Here is a 20,313-nt window from a genome sequence, read left to right as displayed (position 1 = left end):
CACGTTGTGGTTCCCACATTTCCATCTGCAAGAGTATATTCAATCATCTTCCGACTCAAAATTAATTAGTCTAAGTGGGACTTAAAATAACTTCTCTTACGTGTTTTACATTTTACGTGGGCGATTGTGGCTAAGTGGATAGCGGGGCCGTCTTTCAATCAGAGGGCCGGCGGTTCGAACTCCGGCTCCGCTAGTCGCATGTCGATGTGTCCTTGAGCAAGACACTTAACCCCAAAATTGCTCCCGTACGGTGTAGAAATGTGATAGACTCTGAATTGTAAGTCGCTTTGGATAAAAGCGTCTGCTAAATGACTGTAATGTAATGTTTTCTTAGAGATGTAATTCATGGCAAACCTGTTCCTGCCGAGGGATTATTGTTCTGAATACGAGAATTGTCCTGGGAATGGTGTAACAGTTGGAATGCCAACATGTTGTGATTTGAGCAATTTGCCTCCCATCGAAGGTCAGAGTTGACTGGTCATTGTTTGAAATGGCTTGTTTTTCCCCCCCACAAATGTCAGGGACAAAGCAATTAGTCAACCAGATCGCAGTCCCAGCTCCTTGAGTCACAGGCATTCCACTGCCGTGATTGCCAACACCCACCACCCTCTATGGTGGTGTGGCGCGGCCTGTGTGACGTCACCCTTTGTGTTATCATGACTGGAAGGTGTTCTGTAAGTAGGAACACATGACACGATTGGCAGAGATTGAACAAACACAGATATCCCCTGAACACGGAGCTTTAGATAAAAGCTGACTGGAAACATCCCCCAAAAGAGCAAGGAAGCAACTGGAACCAATTAATCTTATTAAAGAGAGAAAGACGGCGACAGAGAGATGTGTCTGGGCACTGGAGGGTCTTGAATCAGGCGGAAAGTTTTGTTTGTTCCAGAATCCAGACATACCAGTGATACCAGAAACAGGAGCTTTGGATAAAGCTGTTTGGAAAAGAGTGAGGAAGCAACTGGAAGAAACTAATCTTATCAAAGAGAGACACCGAGATGTGCTCGGACACAGAAGGACTTTGAAAGTGTCCTGCGTGTTCGAGACATACCACAGATAATATTAATATGATAATTATAGATATAACACAAATGAAATACCAAATATCAGTACCAAACATTTAGAGCCACCATGTGCAGATGTTTTAGACATGCTAGCAGCTCAGCTAAGATGTTCATATGTATCTATATGTGACCTTTTCATTTATATGAAGGTGTGACTCGACATAATGTTTAATTATGTGTATTCCCAGCTCATTAAAGCTTTAAAATGTGTGATTAACTCTGTGTCAAGACGTGGTATGCCTACATTAAACATTTATTCTGCCAAAACTGTCACATCCCACCCAGTAGCAAAAGGCAGATAAAAGAATTCCACTCTCTTTCCAGAGAAAAAATATGTTTCCGTGTTTATTGTAACATTTGCACAGTGTGGCATGTAAGCACATGAAAAGGTATCTGTTCCTGATAATGTTCAACTAATTTGTCATTTAAAGAGGAAACTGGTGTGATGCAATGTGATGTAACATAATGTAAAGCTGAGAATATTGGAATTATGGTTTTTTTAAGTGATAGCGGCACACACATCCCAAATCAGATCCAGCTCATTTGAGGGGGTGAGCGTTAGAGAGAGGTTGACTAAGAGAGAGAGAGAGAGAGAGAGAGAGGCATGCCTGCTCATGTTGGTATTCAGAGAGCTTTGGGTTGACTCCTTTGAACTCATGATGAGCCAAATTCCATCCTCACATCCATGAGAGTAAGCACCTCACACACTCACACACACACACACACACACACACACACACACACACACACACACACACACAAGCGCAACCATCATGTTCCATTCAAGTCTTTTTTGCTGCCAGACGCCCATTATCATCTGTCACCTGGTGTCTCCGACTTGCGTTTCATCGAACATACGCACACACGCGCTCACGTAGACACAACATACACACATAAATGCATGCATAAACACAAACACACACAGGCACGTGAGAGCGAGGTGAAGGCATAATCAACGTTTTAAAAACCACATGGAAGGACCGGCTGCAGTCCAACAATCTCTTTCCCTGCTTTCTCTGCTTTGCTTTCTCTGTGCCATGAGAATATAGAATATGTATGCACACATCATATGCCTGAGCACATTCCACTTACTTCAAAGACCTCTGGTGAACTGAGTGTGCATGATTACAGGGAGGGCTTGCTTTTAAAGAGCCTAGGAGAGAAAAAAAATCTGAGAGGGAGAAAGATGGGGAGAGAGAGAAAGCAGCTGGGTTGGTGGTAAACATCTGGTGGTTGTAGAGGCCTGGCCCTGACATACAGGGGAAATAGCTGGGTTGCTGTTCCAAGATCTGCTCCCTCCAGTCTTTCCTCATCCACTCTCCTACACAGATCTAATCTAATGTGACTGGCTATCTGCAAAGGTCCAATACGTCACTCAAGGTTGCCCCACTTTGGCTTTGTTGACAGATTTATTTGAATCAATCGGTTTTGTTTTTTATGTTGGCACAGTTCACTGTACAAAATCCTGGGAACATCTCCCTGATATCGAGTTCCAGCGCCTGTTGCACAACAATTCACTTCTCACATGTTGTAAAGTTCCTGAGCCCTTCCCTAAATCATCTGCTTCTCTTTATCCACATTGTCCCCTTTGTGGTTAATACAGATTTAATAGGGGAGCTCAATAAGGGATAACATAGATTCACCTCATTAGTGTACTGCATAAAATAACATAAATATTATTGTTAATTCAACTTTTGAACCAACAGGGACAAGAAGTCTTGAAAGTTTCAACATCCATATTTCCATGATAACTGGGAAAACTTTATCTGTTGATGAAGATCATGTGATGCGACTGAAAGCTCCAGGACAGCTGCTGAATACATAGATCATGAGGTAAAAACTGTGAAAACGGAGCGGTTGACACAGCCATGAATAGTGGAATAGTGGAAACATTCAATCAAAGCTCAACCAACATATTACTATATTACTATTGTTCATCAATTTCATAAAGTACCTTGATTTGGATTATTTATTCATTGGATCATTTTTTAAGATTACATATTGGATATTTTTCGTTAGGTAATGCCATTTCTTACCAGAGACAGCTACTGAGTGGATGAATTGAATGACACTATGATGATGACGGGTTCAAAAAACTAAATTCTGAAGCCAAATGCAATAATACACTGCAGACACTTCCGTGCATTTTAGTCCCCTGTCCTGAAGATAAATAAGGACTGGATTACAAGATCATTTGTGCTCCTCAAATGAATTTCCAGAAAATGTAATCACATTATGTATCCAAACAAACTGAATTTGAAAATGACCCAGTTTGTTTAAGTGGTATCATACACTATTTCTGCAGTTAGGGGGCTCCACAGGCTGTCTGTACCCACTGTATACAACCCGCACTGTACTTTTGGTGTGTGAGAAGGAGTTTTCTGCCTGCCACATCAATTGCCCCTTGAGGATGATTCGTGTTTATTGAACAGAACTTAATTTGATTTAATTCCTCACAGGCACACTGTCCTGATCTAGTGCCGTTTTTTCTTCTTCAGGCTTAGAATTACACCAGTGGCTGTTTTCTTAGTGCAGTTGCTGGAATGTGTGTGTGTGTGTGTGTGTGTGTGTGTGTGTGTGTGTGTGCCAACAGAGAGAAATCTAGAACTCAGGGGCAATGGGTGTATTTGGCTGAGTCTGCTTGCTTGAAAATAGAGAAAGAAAGAGGCTGATTACTGTTGGAGACAAACACGTATACCAGACGTAAACCCCGTTGTTAATTTTAACAGCTTGTTTTTTCTGTTGTTTGCACTTTTTCTTTATGTAGCTTCATGTTAATAAAACATTGTCTCCTCTAAATGATTTCCTCACATTTTCCAGTCTGGGACCCAGATTTGAATCTGTCAGTGAGTCTAATGTGGATCTTATTGTGCAGGGAATTAGCTTTTATACTGTTTTCTGCTGAGTGGAGATGTCTCTCAATAGTCATCAGTCAAAATCCTGCAGGCATTCAACCTCTTATTTAGGGAAAAATACACTTGATGTTGAATATTTCTAAATTAGATAACATCTGTTCTGTAGTTTAATCCTATTTTAGTTTTGAAACGCTTGAGAAATCCCTTTGGAAAAGTAGTTGGTCCTTCCATTACTGTGGGTTTGTAATGAAACTATGCAACAGGTTTAATGCTCTGATCCGGACATGTGCCTGTTTATGCTAATGTGTTGATTTCAGGCACCAACATGCCCAGATAACCTCCGACACAGATAATAACACTGTGCGTGCATGTAACTGTGCTGTAATGTCTTCACTTAAAGGAAGCCGAATACTGTCAGTTACATGTAGCTATAATCTCTTCATGGTACAATCCATCAGCTATAGGTCAGATTTAGCGTATTGATCCCAGAAACTGTTCATAGAGATTATTCATAGAATAGTTTACCCTGCACAGTACACATGAGGCCTTGTGGTCATTTTCAACATATCTATGCACCAAATTCAGCACAGATTTCACCGATTTTTAACCCAATTTCAGACCTGTAACCCTTGGGCTTGTCAGCTGAGGGCCGTGGGGGTTCAGTGCAGCCACCAGAGGGACTTTGTTTGAGAGGCGCTGGGACAGAGATCTGACCCACTTGAGAAAACGGGCTATAGAAAATGTTATGTCCAAAGGGAACAATTATATATTGTAGTATAGGTTGACAATTATTGATAATTTAGTTTGTCTTGTTGTGATAAAATGTCGGCTATATGATCAATGTGTGCAAAGAGACACGGGTCAAGCAGGTCATTTGCTGTTGTAGGTTCTGGTATGAAGAGGTTCTGTGTCATGATAACGGATAAACATAAACCAGCCTGAACCGGATTCAGCTTGCTTTCATTTGCAGAAGAGTTCACCACCCACCTTTTTGGCCCGACATAACAGAAATGCTCTGGATACAACATCTTACCGACAGTTTTTTTCCACCTGAAAAATAAAGTGAACAAAAATGGTAGTGGTGTCAGAATGGGTGTTTTCTGCCTCTGCCTGATCAGGAGCCACCAAACAAAATTGTAACACAAATTTTCTTGTATTAGAATTGTTTGTTAAAACAGATTCAAAGTGTTTTTTTCAGAATAAATCCATACAGTGGACACCATTTAATATGAATATAAATACAAAGTTGGATACAATACAAATACTGTATCATAACTAGTTCAGATATGGTCGAAAATCACCTTGTTTTTATTACCCACCCTGCTGGAAAAGACGAGCCTGCAGATTTCCTCTGACACACAGGTGAATGAGCAGCTCTGCCCTCTGTTTAGGCTTTTTATTTACATGCGCAGTGTATTACGGTAAAAAAGGAGGCGGGCTCTGACCTACATGTGCGTCGCGTTTTGATTGACATGGCGGAGTCTCCCAGTACGCGTTGCGCCGCGCCAGCAGACAGGCAAGACCCGACCCTGGGAATAAAAAAACACGCAGCCCCGTCTGTTTGAAGACTTTTTTATTGCAGCGAGGTGAGTTCTCTTTTCACTTCTCTTACGGGGCGAAGCCACCCCGCAAAAAAAGACGAGAATGGCGTCCGATGGAGAAAAAGTTTTAGAAGTGCGTGTCTGTGAGTGAGTGAGTTTGGAGAGCTTGAGCGCTGACGCCGGCAGTCTGGGCCACTTGGCCAGCGCAAAGGAAAAAGGAAAACGGCTCCGCTCCTGCTGAGGGGGGGTGAATCGAAACTTTTTGGGCAAAATGTCCCCGTTTATTTAAAAACGAAGTTAAACGCTAAACTTAAGGGGAATCATCGTGTTAGTTTTTCCACACAAGTCGAAAGGGAACGTTTTGCGTTCAGTCCGCTCTTTGTGGTCCCGAATTCTCAGCTTTCGCGAAAGAATGTGTTTTTGTCTCCGAGGACTTCAGATGGAGTGAGTGCGCAACAGGAGAAAGCCCCTTCTCCCTCTTTTCCCTGTTTATGCAACAAATCGCAGTTGTTGACTTGCTTTGTCTGGAAATTGGTCGGTCGTGTTGGAGCTGCTCAAAATCAGGAAATTAACACTTTTATAGCTGGAAAATAAGTCGTTATTGGAAGATGCTGAGGCAGTCACATTTGACAGAGGGGGGGGGGTTGCGAAATCCTATAATTGGCGCTGTAGGGGGTTATAATGCATTTGGGTAACTGTTGAACAATGGTGATAGGGGTCGTGTTAAAAGGACTTTCAATAGAGTTTGTGTGTGATTGCAGAATGCAGGAAAAAGGGTCAAAAAATCCCAACTCCAGCATATCCTAGCATTCCTTCCAGCCAGTCTCTCTCTCTCTCTCTCTCTCCCCCCCTCTCCCTCTCTCTCTCAGAAATGACTACGTGTCTGTCTGTTTGTGCAGGGAAGACAAATCTCCATCTCAGCCTCTCTGATGCAGACGTGGAAATCAAACATTGGTCTCCTGCTTTGGAGCGATCGATTATCTGCCTTCCACGTATGCTCGCAGGGAAGGACAGCGCCGTAGCAGAAGTCCTTTAGTCCGCCAGCGAAGAGGAGACAAGAGATGTGGCAGCTGTAGGTCGGGAATTTTAGGATGCGAAAGATGACTTGAGAGACAGATTTTGGTAGTTGTGCGTCAGTTTCTTTTTTAAATTGTAATAACAGGACTGTTAATTGTCATGCTGTCATGATTAGCGGTGGAGTGGGGTATAAGTGGGGCTATGACTTTTAGAATCGCATATCCCCCTGCTGTGGACTCTGGATCCAGTGGGCACATTGGAGAATATAGGATAGGGGAAAAAATAACCCAACACTTCAAACACACACACAAGCGCGCGCCCGCAAGCGTGCGCTTACTTTTTTCAGGGGAGAGAAGGAAGAGAGGGAGAAATCCGATCCCAAATACATGACGTCAGATGACATTCCTTTGGTGAAAGGCTGATGTGGCCATGTAATTTATTTATTTTTTCTGTGAAAAACTGATATCGGACTTTTTTTTTGGGTGGTCAGGGGGGGGGGGACGAAATGATTGGCTACCCGCTGAAAAGGTGCGTTTAGGTTTAGGTGAGAGCAAAGGAATTCTCTCTGTGGCGCATGAATGGCCAATTTATTTTGCTTCCACAAGTCTGAGGCATCAAAAAGTCTCAGCATCAAAAGTTTAGGCTACGGACAATGAGCCAAGGCATGACCAATAGATGGAGACGAGCCTTTTTTTTCTTCTTTTTGAAATCTCTTTCGTTGAAAGTATACGTTTCTCTCCTTAAAGTCCTTCAAAATGTCTCATTTCTAAATCAGGCCCTAACTCAGACGTCAACAGTTACCTAACAGGACAAATAGGATTTCAGATTGCGACGGCTCTGGTTTTGAGCCCCAGGAAGTTTAGTGTCTGCAGCTCGAGTGTGTGAAGCAAATACTAAAGGCACTGTTGGGTTTTGCAATTGATCCACCAAGTGAACAAGCTGTTGGTTGGTGCATTGCAGATCACAAAGGAGAAGTGCAATCCATATTATCGAAGCTGTGTTTTTTTTTTTTACAGGTTAAGTATGACACCCATATCCCTCTTAACACGAGCTGAAAGAGGTTTATATCACTGAAAGTTAAGCCTCTTTGGTTTCAACATTTAGACACAATGAGAATGTAAACAAAGCTCACAGGTCGACTTTTGAAAAGGTTCTGAACGCCCCGTTATGTTGTCCTTGTATTCATAGCAAATTCAACAAAAAGTTTGGATGAAAACTCTTTTTCCAGTGTTTGTAATGACAGGCCTTGTGCATTTTTATATGTCTCTGTACTGTATGTTTGAGTGGAGTTGGCAGTGTGGAGAGCCAGGAATGCGGTGCTAGAGGATGTAAAACAGCATAATGTAAGCAGGGGTTTGCACCCAAACTGATGCAATTGCAAGCAAGTGAATTTCCTCTCCCAGTTTTAGTCTGCCTGTTGTAAAATCCCCTTCTTCTGTGTTTAAAAAAAAATAAAAAATACACTGCAATTATATAAGGGAACAGAAAGAACCGGCGTTCAGACTGGAGTCAGGTTGAAGGAGGGAGTCATTGTTGCTTTGGCCTTCCTCTGTCTTCCACATGAATAGGCAAAGGGTAGAACGATGCCTTATGTAAGTTAACGACCTGTGCTCTGCAACCATTACGGCTCTGTCACTCAGGTACAACTCACTCAGCTGTGTCCGTCTGTGTGACGGTGCGTCACTACATGGAACAAATGGGACTTTGCAGCTGCTTTTGTTTGGTCCCACATAATCAGTTTGTTTTAGTCCACTAAAGTGCACTAAAGGATTGGTTAATGGGTCTCAAGAATTCCAAGGATATCATTAGAAAGTGAGTTTATTGTGCTTTACTGAATGTAATCAAAGTTTCACACCTTACCGTAGGGACCCAGGTCTGATGGACTGGCTGTGTTTTTGCCTCTATTATTCTGAGACCGGTTATTCTAAGTGCGATGAGGAAGTTGTTCCCATGTTTCATGAGGACTCGTGATGCCAAGAGCATCTGTCTCCGTCTGACCTCAGGCATAATCTGGGTTCTCCGCTTTTCTACCTGCAGCGGCTTGTGGTTCGCTGTCGGCGCTGTAAAACCTTCAGGTACGCCTGGTCCAAATGGGGTCAGGGAAAGGACAGGGTGATGCCGGCCATTGTGTGTGTGAGTGAGTGAGTGGTGACCTCGAACATGTTATCGGAGGGGCAGTGTTACTGAGCAGTGCTGCTGTACCCTTCTGATGTCTTAGTGCCAAACATTTTTGAAGGCATTGATAGTTATTCCTGAGAGACACAAAGCAATATGCTATTAATTGGTAATTTTTACAATAATCATCAGATTAACCTAAAATAAAAAGGTGTGGTCTGGTCAAGTGAGCGAGCGGCTTCCTGCTCGTTAGGAGGTTTTACTTATTGGTGGGTTGGATGTTTGGCGTTGTTCCTGTTCAGTGAGGTCAAGGGGTCGACGCCTGCGGTGCAGGAGGAGAATTTCTGCAGTTTTTTTGTTTTTTTTTTCTTCCGCTCGACCCTGAAACCTTTCTGTCCTGATGATGCACAGTAAAGCACGTGGCTTCAACCTGTGGTGGAGCTTGAAAACCGTCTCTGCTGCTACTGTGACATATGATGGAGTGCAGTGGAGCTCTAGAGGGGACACCAACCCAATCTTTCATTTATATTAAAAAAAAGTGGCTTTATTAAGATGACAGAAATCTTCATGCCATGCAACAATTTCCTGATACATCTGCCATTTATTTTCTCAATTAATCCGTAAATCATTTTATCGATCCTCACGTTGTAGAAACTGTAAGCAGCTAATGCTCAGAATCTTGGCTTTTAAAGTCATATTAATAGTTAATCAATTATCAAAATAGTTGCAGATTCATTTCCTGTCCATCAACTTATTTTTTCAGCTCTGTTGATTGATAAAAAGCTTTTTAAGAAAGTAATACAATTTCTCATTGTGGCAATGATATTGAGCTTCATACTGTTTGTATTCATCAATGAATGATGATATGTCACCGTGACGTTGCTCCTTTGACAAACTGTGAACGCACACATAGTGGATTGTACAGACTCATTTGGAAAGTTTGCGGTAGGTTTTTTTGGCGCTGTGTTGAATGATGTAGAGTGTTCTTATGCAGGTTTGGGTAAAGTTCTTGGTTCGTTTTGTTATGTTTTTGTGTACGAGAGAATGAAGTGTCTCGCATTAGCTGTTCGGGTAGTTTCCTGTTTCATTTTGATTTGATGATCTACACTTTAGTCAAACTAAACTTCCAGGCAATAAGTTTTACCATGTAAACACGTTTCAAGTAAGAGCTGCACGTAAGTGTGAAGTCCCAAACAGAAAAAAAAACCCTTTGTTGTATCTCACGACGGCTGCTTGTTGTCTTCTGCTTGATGCTTTCGCTTTCCATTTCCCAGCTTTGTGTTACTCTGCCGGTCGCCTAGCTGTCTCTCTCCTGCATGCTCTCTCCCTCCTTTGCTTCTTGGTGTCTCTTTCTCTCCCATATGAGCGCTGGCTTTTTGTTGAAGTATCCCAGCGTCTCATGTTTGCTTGGCACAGAGCTGTAATGTTTACCCTCCTCCTCTCTTTCTTTCTTCCTCCCTCCCTTCCTTCCTCCCTCTTTCTCTCATTCTCCAGTGCCCGTCTCCACTTTTTTTTTTGTCTCCCTTGATAATTTCCTGCATTGTTGACGGTTGATTTAGAAGAAGATAAAAGAACCCTTTCAACTTCTCTGCTCCCTGTCTCCTTCCTCCTCTCTCCTTTCTCATTGCCCTCTCCTCTCCTCTCATCTGCTCTGACAGACTATCATCGCTGACATTAAGTATAAAACTCCCCAGACTGTCATTTAATGTCATTGAACCTCTCAGCTATCCTAAACTTTTTGCTAACAAAATCGTAACACTCTTTAGGGCACAATTCAGTTTCAAGTGAACCGTGTCGTCACAACAAGAGACTCGGCATGTCATTCACTTATTTGATAGCTTCAAACGTCTTGTTCTACAGTCCAAAACCCAAACTATAGGCAGTACTTCAGTAATAGTACAGTTATAGTACAATCTGCAATATTTTGAATACAGAACACAGTTTGCACATGATGCAACGCCTGACTTCACCAAATACTTTCACTTCTCTCGTTGCTGATTTGATTCATTGCTCATCACTTGGTGTCATTTGGAAGGTCTTGGCAGCGCTGTGCGGCACAGGGAAAGGCAAGAGTGACATTTGCGGCTTAGAGCAGCAGATGATGAAATATAAATGATGATGACGAATAGATAACGTGTTTGGAATCCAGTAATTGGGCTGTCGAGTTCTTGTCAGTCGGTAAAGTTTTGTGGATACATGCATGCATGCTTGCAGAAAAGCTGCCCTGTCCTGCCCGTGCCCTTGCACAATTCCTCGGGGAATCATCCACAGAAACAGCTTGTTGAAGAGCTCCCCACTGGTGTGTGTTTGTGTGTGTGTGTGTGTGTGTGTGTGTGTATACGATTCATGCCTGTGTGTTAAGTTGGTGCTCTGTGTGTGTACAGGTGCACGCTTGATCCCTTCATCCAGCTGACCACGCACACACACGCACGCACACACACGCAGTAAACTTTACGTGCCTGCATTAGCATGCCAGGCGTGTTGATGTTGCTAGTTGGCAGGCCCATGGAAAGTTCTGCCAGTCGTTAATGGCTGTTTTTAAGCCCGTCTGTGAGCGTCTCGAGTGTGTATCTCAAGTGTCTTGAGTCTGCTGTGGGCTTGGGTTCACGCGTCTGGAATTTAATCTACAACTGGTTATATTTGTGATCGTTAAATGGCTGGAATTGGAACTGGCACACACACATTTTCAAATACCCTTCTTTCTGTGTGTATGTACTGTGTGTGTGTGTGTGTGTGTGTGGATGTTGTACACAAGTGTTGGCGGGTGTGCAGGACCAGAGTTGAGGGTTCTGCTGAAGGAGGAAGTAGGTGTTCTTTAATGCAAAGCCACATGTTTTATTGCTTTGCCTTGTTAACCCCCCCCCCCCCCCCCCCTCCTCCCCTCCAGGGCACGCAGACACACTTCGACCCCTCCCTCCCCTCCTCTCCCCCTGTCTTCCCCCACCCGCCCCAGCCCCACATACCGATCATTTCTCCTTCTTGTTCATTTGCCACTCACAGCCCGTTTCCACAAGTATAATAAATCATTGAATAAAAAACCCCGCTCATGCACTTCATCCACGCCGGCAATCTTAGGTAGTTTTCAAAACCATGCAGATTGAAATTCAAAACAAGGAGGTAAATAGCTAAAGCTTTATTCCATAAAAGCAGGTTCCACTGTCATGTCTCTGTGTACAAAAGAATGTTGAATAGTGATTTGATCACAGCTCATAAATACCCGTTTACCAAATCCAACTGTAATTCTTGCGCTGCTTGACTGAGACGTCCATCAAATCATGACTTAAATCCACCTGTATTGAGTTATTGGCTCTACCAACTGTTGAGTGATCACAGGAGAATTGGAGGCGGTAGAAGGTTTGGCCACTTAACCTTTCTGATACAAGTGCAGCTGATGAGTCTATGCATGCGTCATTGTTACAGAAAAAACCTAATTAACTTTGAAGAGAGTTTTTAAAAAGAAAATGCCTTTGGGATTTATCCGGCTTGGTGTGGACATGGCCTCCCCTACTTTCCCTCACTTCTCCCCTCCTTGCACTCAAGCCTGGACCCCCCACAGATCACTGAAACATCCCAAACACACATCCACCCACACACGCAGGCAGGCAGAAACACACACTCACACACCCACGTCCCTGAACTAGTGTGTGAAATCCTGAGGCTGATTGAGGAGGAGGAATGTGACCTTATGACCCCAGGCTGTGGGGAGGGGTGTTATATATGTGTGTGTGTGTGTGTGTTTGATGTTAGGGAGCAAGTGATTGTATGTACACTTTCCATTGGTTTGCTATTCCCAGAAGTGTCCTCTCTCATTTTACTGCCCCATTGAGTTTTCTTTTAATGGATTAAACATTATTGTCTGCTCTATACACATGCATACAGACACACACACGCACGTCATGGAGTTAGGCATGTACAGTACCCTTCATTCATGATTTGCTTGCTCTGTTGTGCATTTAACAGCTATATGTGTGTGTGTTTGTGTGTGTGCATGAACATCTCTCAGACTCAGTTGTTGTCTTGTGTGTAGAGAGGAGACAGGTTTCTCATGTAGGTGTGACTAAATAGTCTTTCTCTCTCAGCACCCACACACACTCGCAACACTTCACCCACTAAGCAAAGCCTTTCCATGGCCCATAAAACTGATATACTGATTGTCTCTTGGTGGTTTGTCTCCTTCTACATGCTCGTCCATCCAAGAGTGTGAGTCTGTGAGTGTGTGTGTGTGTGTGTGTGTGTGTGTGTGTGTGTGTGTGTGTGTGTGTGAGAGAGAGAGAAAGGGGGAGTAGAATTCACTTCTTGACTTGGCGTAGCTGTCTTAATTAAGACTCATGGCATGCAGCCCTGATGGAGCTCGGCATTAGTGGCAGAGACATGCTGTGTGTGCATGCCTGGACGGCAGCAGGTCCACTGGCAGGGAATGTGGGCCTATTGTCTGGACTCGGTGGTAATCCACCTTCACTCCTCCTTCACTAACACAGAGCTGATTATGAAGATTGTAGGTCATAGCTCTTTACAATAAACTCCACAGCAGAGGTAAAACAACAGAAGAATGATTTGGACTTCTCTTAATATTTGTTTACATTATACATGTCATGCACCTCTGACTCTAAGCCCTCTATATAAACTGTGATTTGCTACATATTTTACTTGGTGTTTAGTCAGCTGTATGTTGCAATATTTCGTGCCTATAATGAACAGGAGGGGTGCCATTGTAGTTACTAGCTGCCTACTGATTGATTGATCAGAAAACATTGAAAAGGGGCCATCGCAATATCCTAGAAAACGGGTTGACATTATCAAATGTCTTGTTTTGTCCAACCAACCGTCCAAAAATCCAATAATATTCTATTTGCTAGAGAGTAAGACCAATAATAGCAGCTAATATTCATATTGTAGGTATGTGAAACCATCAAACGTTGCCAATTTTGCAGCTCTAGTGTATTCTAAATACGTTCTTAAATGTTGTAGTTGCTCTCACCTATAAATAAAACTAAATTCCTGTCATTATTCCCCCCTGTAAAAGTGCATGCATACAAATTTGACTTGATTTAATTAAATTCCCCAAAAAACTGACTTTACAATAAGATTTTAAAACGGTCACATTGGACACATCCATATTTCCACCTCTCTTTCTGGACACTCGTACATAATTGTATGTGTGCGCACACACACACACACACACACGCTCAAACAAACACAGGCTAAATATTGTGTCCGGTGTCTGATCCCTGAGTGTCATTCTGTGGTACGAGTTTGGGTTTTGAGGTTTGACTTCAGGGACCCATTAGCTGAGATGTTTGTTGTGGATTGTACAGAAAAGTTTTTCCTTTTTTAAAGAAAACAAAAAAGTGAAAAATCTGTGCTACCAGAAGCCAAACCATACACTAAACATGCTGAATATGCATGCGACTGTCCTTCATGAGGAACTGTAAGTGATCTTCAGTGCTGTGGTGTCTATGTGGAGTCTGGGCTCAGCTGAAAGTTTACCAGCTGGAGTGCATTGCTGAAAGCATTGTCCACTGCCCACCAACTGGTATACAATGTATTGTGTGTACGTATGTTTGTATATGTGTGTGCATGCTTGTTTCTGTGCAATGGAGTTCAAGCATGCCTGTGCACCCAATTGGTGTGTGTTTATGTGCGTCTGTGTGTCGATGTGCGCAGTGAGGAGGAAGTGGCTGTGTTTGTTTAAACTAAGCACGCTCGGCCATGTGGGACAATTTAGCGGGAATGAGAACCCTGCACTCCACCCCCCCCTCCTCACCCTTCCCGAAGCCTGCACCAACCTCCTCCCCCACCCTTCCCTCCCAAAACCTTCTGAATGGGCTGTCTTTTGAAGGCCGAGGGGTTGTTTGGGAAGTAGGGCCGGCAGTGTGGGGGTGAGGATAGGGGGGGAGCGAGTGAGGAAGAAGGAGCGCTCAGACAGGTTAAAGCTAGATGTGGGACGGACAGAAGAGGAGTGGAGGAGCAGATGAGGGAGTAGAGGAAGAGGCCGAGCGCTGATTCGTGAAAACCAAAGTGTAACTAATTCATTGGTCACTGGTCCTTTCTTGTGAAAACTATGCAACCACGAAAGTCATGCACAACACAGCCGCTGCCTTATCTGAGAAACTGACTTGAAAAGGATCCAGCTCCGCGGGGCAAGAACGTCATATTTTTGCTAAAGGGCTGCACGACGTGAAACCAACTACATTACACAGCAATAAAGGAAAGACTTAGGTAGTGGGCGAGGACACATGGAGGAGGCAAGGATGAGAATGTGGAGCTAATGCAGCGCTGGTGCCGTATCATGATAGCATAATTTTGTCATGTCTGGCATGTAAATGGATGTCTGATGCACGTCCAAGGCCTCCAAAGAGAGCCCGCAGCGTGCATCATTTTGTGATTACGAATATGTGAATTTGAGAAAGAGAAAAGGACAGACAAAGAGAGAATGTATGAACCGGAGTTGAGTTCGCCTTGCTTTATATCTCCATGGTTACAAGAGGAGAAATTACCTTGAAGGAACAAGTTGTCTGACACATGTGAAGAATAAATGACTCGACAACTGTTTAGTTTTCTCCCTGTCTATTCCTGTTCTGTCTTTCTAATCTTAACGATCCTTGAGTAGACTTTAGACGGAACGACCCCGGCTGTTATTTAACATTATTAGCATACTAGCCATGCCAAGACAGAACCCAAGATGGCTTGTGTGTGCATCTCCCCATCCCGTCATGCTACCCACCAGTCAGCCCAACTCGGCCTTTAGTCTCCTGGCTTGTCAAACTAGCCTCCATATGTGTGGCCAGACTGAGCCGTGGAGATCCAGGGCGTTAGGGAGGGGGTTTGCTGTGAGCTCTTCTCAGGCTCATTGCTCCTTCTCTGGGCCGCGGAGTGCTCAGCCCTCAGCCTCTCTGGATCGGATGGAGAGAAGTCTGAGCTGTGGTAGAGAGGAAGGGAGAGAGACAGGGAGGAGGGGGAGAAAAGGAGAAGAAAAATCTGGAAGCGCTGCCATGAAGAAGAGTGAGTCATGTTCATGTGCTTGTGGGAGAATAGCCACTTCCTCTGTATTAAACGCACACCAACAAAACAGCATTTCTTTCTCTTATGGCAGTCTGGCGTACTGACCGGAATCATGAACGTCTTGGTATTACCAGTCATGAAGATGCCAGTGATGTTACAGACATTGATGAGGCTGATAGAAGTAATGAAGACAATGACATCAGTTTTAATGATGATGATTAGGACAGGGTGGGCTTATGTTTATGCTGGTCGGTAAACTATTTAGTTGTGTGTGTGTGTGTGTGTGTGTGTGTGGTCACCAGTTTGTGGAAACAGGCCGCGAACATCTGTAAGTCAAAGGAGTTCTCAGTTGGAGGAAAACGGCGTGAGTCTGGCTGTCTCGGCTGATGTAATTGGTGGAAACGTCAATGTCTGTGACTGGGATGAACGGTATCACTTAGTTACTTTGTGTCTGTGTGTTTGAGCGCTTGCGTTGCCTCGGTTTAGACTCTCACCCAATGACTTACATGACTCCCTTCTGTTTGCATCCTTTTTTTTTTTTCACACGAAGAAGATGTATAGGTCTCCTCTTTCGCTGCTCTCCTATCCTCTGGCGTTACGTCGCTGCTACGTGGCTACGTGGCAAGCATTGGACTGTCAGGGCCTCTACTGTGGGTTTACTGCCTGCTGGCCCCCGGCCCAACCACACACACACACACACACACACACACACACACATGGCCAGCCCACAGCCGTACAGCTGCAGGAGGGAGGGCTCGCTGGCAGATGCACACATCTGCTGGAGCTAGCGGCGCCGTCCTAGTGGGAAGCTAACGGCTAACGCAGAACTCCCAGTTTAATCCAGAGCTGATTGTGAATGCTCTGCCTTTATGAATAGCCAGGGAAAAAGTGGAGAGCAACTCTCTTAATTTGCAGGACTCATTCAATTTTCTCTGTCTCTTTCACTCACACACGCATGCATACACGCACACACGCGCACACGCACACACACACACACACACACACACACACACACACATTCTTGCTCACTGCCTGCTGTCTGTGGTATGACAGGCAGGACTAATGTTTGTTCTGGAGCAATAACACAATTAGGATTCCACACATTTCTTTCTCCACACACACTCAACGTGCGGCCCCCTCGTACCCCCCCCCCCCCTCTCCATTTTCTCTCTTCTCCTCTTTCCTCTCCCCTTTCCTCCTGTCTTCTGTCCTTTCCCTCCTCAGTTAACAGATTGCTGTCAATTCCGCCTTGCACAGACAGGCAACAGATGATATTGATTTAATAACACCAAATTGCTTAGTTTTTGACAAAACTGCAGAGCTCTCCCAGTCGTGTGTGTGTGTGTGTGTGTGTGTGTGTGAGAGAGAGTGAGAGTACTTTCTTCTTGGCACAGTTCTCTTTTTCGGTCCACTGCTCTTCCGCTTAGGGTTCGATGCAGGTGATCTTCCACCATACACCAAGTAACCTTTCCCACTCAGACACTGAAGCTACTCTCCCTCAGCTCCTGACCTGAGTGTAAAATAGCCATTTCATCTTCATTTTGTTCTCAAGGAAAACTGATGCCTCACCTCCCCCGCCCTTCCCCCTCTCCCTCCCCCCTTCTCAATTTCTCTCCTCTGTCTCCTTTTCTTTCTCTGCTGCCTCTTCACCTTTCTTTCTCTCTTATCCTGTTTTGTGTTCCGCTGTGTGTTGAGGGTGTTGTCTTGATCCTGTGTGTGTGTGTGTGTGTGTGCAAAATTATGTAACTGTAGTCTATCCCTGGGAATGGGCCGCCACTTCTTTGAGCTCTGCTTTTACTTCCTCCCGCCCACTGCCTCAGCAACAGCCTATAAAGGGAGCCGATGGCTTCCCGTCAGCCAGTGGGAGAGGGCAGCTGTGTTTTGACAGGGTAGTGGAATGTGAGGAAGGCGGGGTCTTTCCAGGAAGTGGATGGCAATAGAGTCAGATCCTGGAGACTTTGGCTGAGCTACTTATTTAGCACACTGAAAAATGTTTGTTATGTTGAAACAAGTTGATCAAAGCTGTAAGTGTTTTTGTTTTTGCGTGTGTACAAGAACGTTCTGTATTTTCACTGAATAAAATAATTCTTCCCGTCTAAACTCCTTTGATTCCTTTAAAGTTATCTGAAGTTGGACATTGTGTATGTTGACGAAGAGAAAGATGGACAGACAACATAGGCGTCACTTGAATCTTAAAAAGGCTCAGTAGGAGAGCGGGGGGGGGGGGGGGGAAAGGGAGAGGCAGATTGAAGGCTGACTTGAAGTCACTAGGTCATCTGTTTCTGGCCTGTGTTCCTGGAAACCAAGGCCTGGTGAGAGGATTGGATGGGTGGGTAGATGGATAGATGGGAGGATGACAGGGGAGAAAGGCTTTGCCCGAGGTGCTTATTTTATACGTGTGTGTGCGCGCGTGTGTGTGTGTGGAGGGTGAGGGATGGACGGGGGAGAGAAGTGCTGAGCCTGTCGTTTAGCAGGCTGAGTCCTGACTTGTCGGCGCTCCGGCTGCACACAATGATCTGCAGAATGCCTGGCATTTAGAGGAAACAGGAAAAAAAGGAGACAAGAGGAAACTGGTTCTATGAAAGGACTAATCCAGGAAAAGAATGAATGATGCCACTTTATCTGGGATTAATTAAATGCAGCATGACAGTTCAAGATTTCATCAGAAACTAATATCAATGTTCGGGGAGTTCATGCATTTTTCTAGCACTAACTGCATATTGTTAATGGCTCCTCATCTGCCTTGAGTTATGTGCAAGAAGCAGGCATCCAACCGCTGTTTAACCTTGGAGACTCATTTGCATTTTGGAAAAGTGGACAAATCTCGTTCATGCAGAGAATGTTGGGACGTGGCAATGACAAAACTTCCAAAACTGCAACCTTGTTGTGATAAGGTAGCCAGAGTTTGGAGAAAAAGACCTGTGGCGAGTAAGTGCTGCTTGTTTGAATCCCAGACTGTCGGGGGAAATTCCCCGATCGGTATTGTGTTTGCATTGACGCGTTCGTCCTTTGTAGATATTCCCAGCTTGGCAGGTCCACGATAGTGATGCAACAGATTCGTTCTGCGCCCAGACGATCACGAGTTCACCTTGTTTTTGTAGAAGTGTCCTTGAGAGAGACAATGGACATATAATCGCTAGTTCATCGTAGGTTTGTGAGAGTGCCAGCTCAATGCGCTCAGAATAGCAATGTTACCTTCAAGAGAACACATTTCTGTTACCCTACCTTGAGGGATTGAGTTGTTTAGGTGACCGGTGTTTATATCCAGAGATGATGACGCGATTGATTGATGCCGCATTCAAAAGACAACATGGTTTAGTAGCTTCTATGAATGCTGGGTCATTTAGGTGAAATGGCTTGATTCAAAGTTTTAAAAGAGATTCGAAAGCCATAAGCATCAGCTGGTTACCTGAGGCTTTTTATTTACCTTCAGATGTGGTTTCTTGAGGCGCTGGATCTCATCTGTTTGGGGGGGGGTGCTCTCTAGGCCTGTATTCAGGGGGTTTGGAGGAGCTTGTTCGTACAAGGTTTGCAGGAGGAACGTGTGTGTGTGTGTGTGTGTATGCGCTCGTATGTGTTCGTTGCATTCCACTCCACCCGTTCCGAGTTCTTCTTCGCGGATGACATATCATTACCGCAATTACAGGGCAGGAGGACTGCAACCATAGACACACACACACACGTACAGAGGCGTGCACACATAAACGCTCTGCACAAATGTCTGCACACACATATAAAAGACAAATGCATGAAGGCAAATTGAAGAACAAGCTGAAGCTCTGAATTTTGCTTCAGACACTTTGCATCTGTCCGTCTCTTTAAGCCTCTCAATGCACACCCTTTCTCTCTCTCTCTCTCTCTCTCTCACTCTCTCACACACACACACACTGCATATGTGCAGAAAGCTGCCAGCCGACGTGGGAACCCGAAGAGGTTCCATTTTTTATAAATCCCCTCTCTGTCTTTCCCAAATGTGTGTGTGTGTGTGTGTGTGTGTGTGTGTGTGTGTGTTCACGCTCCCCTCAGAATAAGCACAAGCACAGCATTCCTCTTTGCCTTCCTCTCCACCCTTCTTTCCCTCTTCCCTCCCCCCTCCCCCTGCCTCCTTCTCTGCATCTCCCCCTTCTCCACCCCAGCTCTCTCTCTCTCTCTCTCTCTGTCTCTCTCTCTCTCTTGCTCTCTCCTGGTAAAAAGGTACTCACTCAATCTGTGTGTGTGTATGTTAGAAAGAGGGCGAGTGAGAAAGAGAGAGCAGGTCTCTCCTAGAATGAATACCTTTTGTAAAAGGAGCTGGGGTTGAATGGGAGTGGTGTTGGTGGCAGTTTCCCACCATATTTAGAAGCTACCCCGATCCCTCTTGCTCCAAACGCGCACACTCACAGACACATTGACACTTGTGTGTGTGTGCGTATTAAATGCCAGCACAGATTAAAGTTGTCAGTTGATTAAATGGATTTAAAAGGACTTGGATCAATCCCAGTAATGTTTGGCACAAACTGTGTTTGTGTGCATGTGTGTGCGTGTATGCCTGAGCACTGCAGTGAATAGATACCCATTCAGTTCTAGGCACTGACACCTGAGAGCGTTCCTTGCTGCTTAACGCATCCAGAATGAAGAAGCGGATACCTACACCTATGTCTCTGTTATCTTTCTCCTTTTGTGTCGCTACATTTACATGCACGTTACAAATCAGGTACACCAATGTCATTTTTAGGC

Source organism: Anarhichas minor, unplaced genomic scaffold (genome assembly GCF_050575085.1).
Source record: "Anarhichas minor isolate MPS153535 unplaced genomic scaffold, ASM5057508v1 ptg000040l, whole genome shotgun sequence".
Lineage (NCBI taxonomy): Eukaryota > Metazoa > Chordata > Actinopteri > Perciformes > Anarhichadidae > Anarhichas > Anarhichas minor.
The sequence above is the reverse complement of the archived record's forward strand: the minus strand, read 5'-3'. Positions refer to the sequence as shown.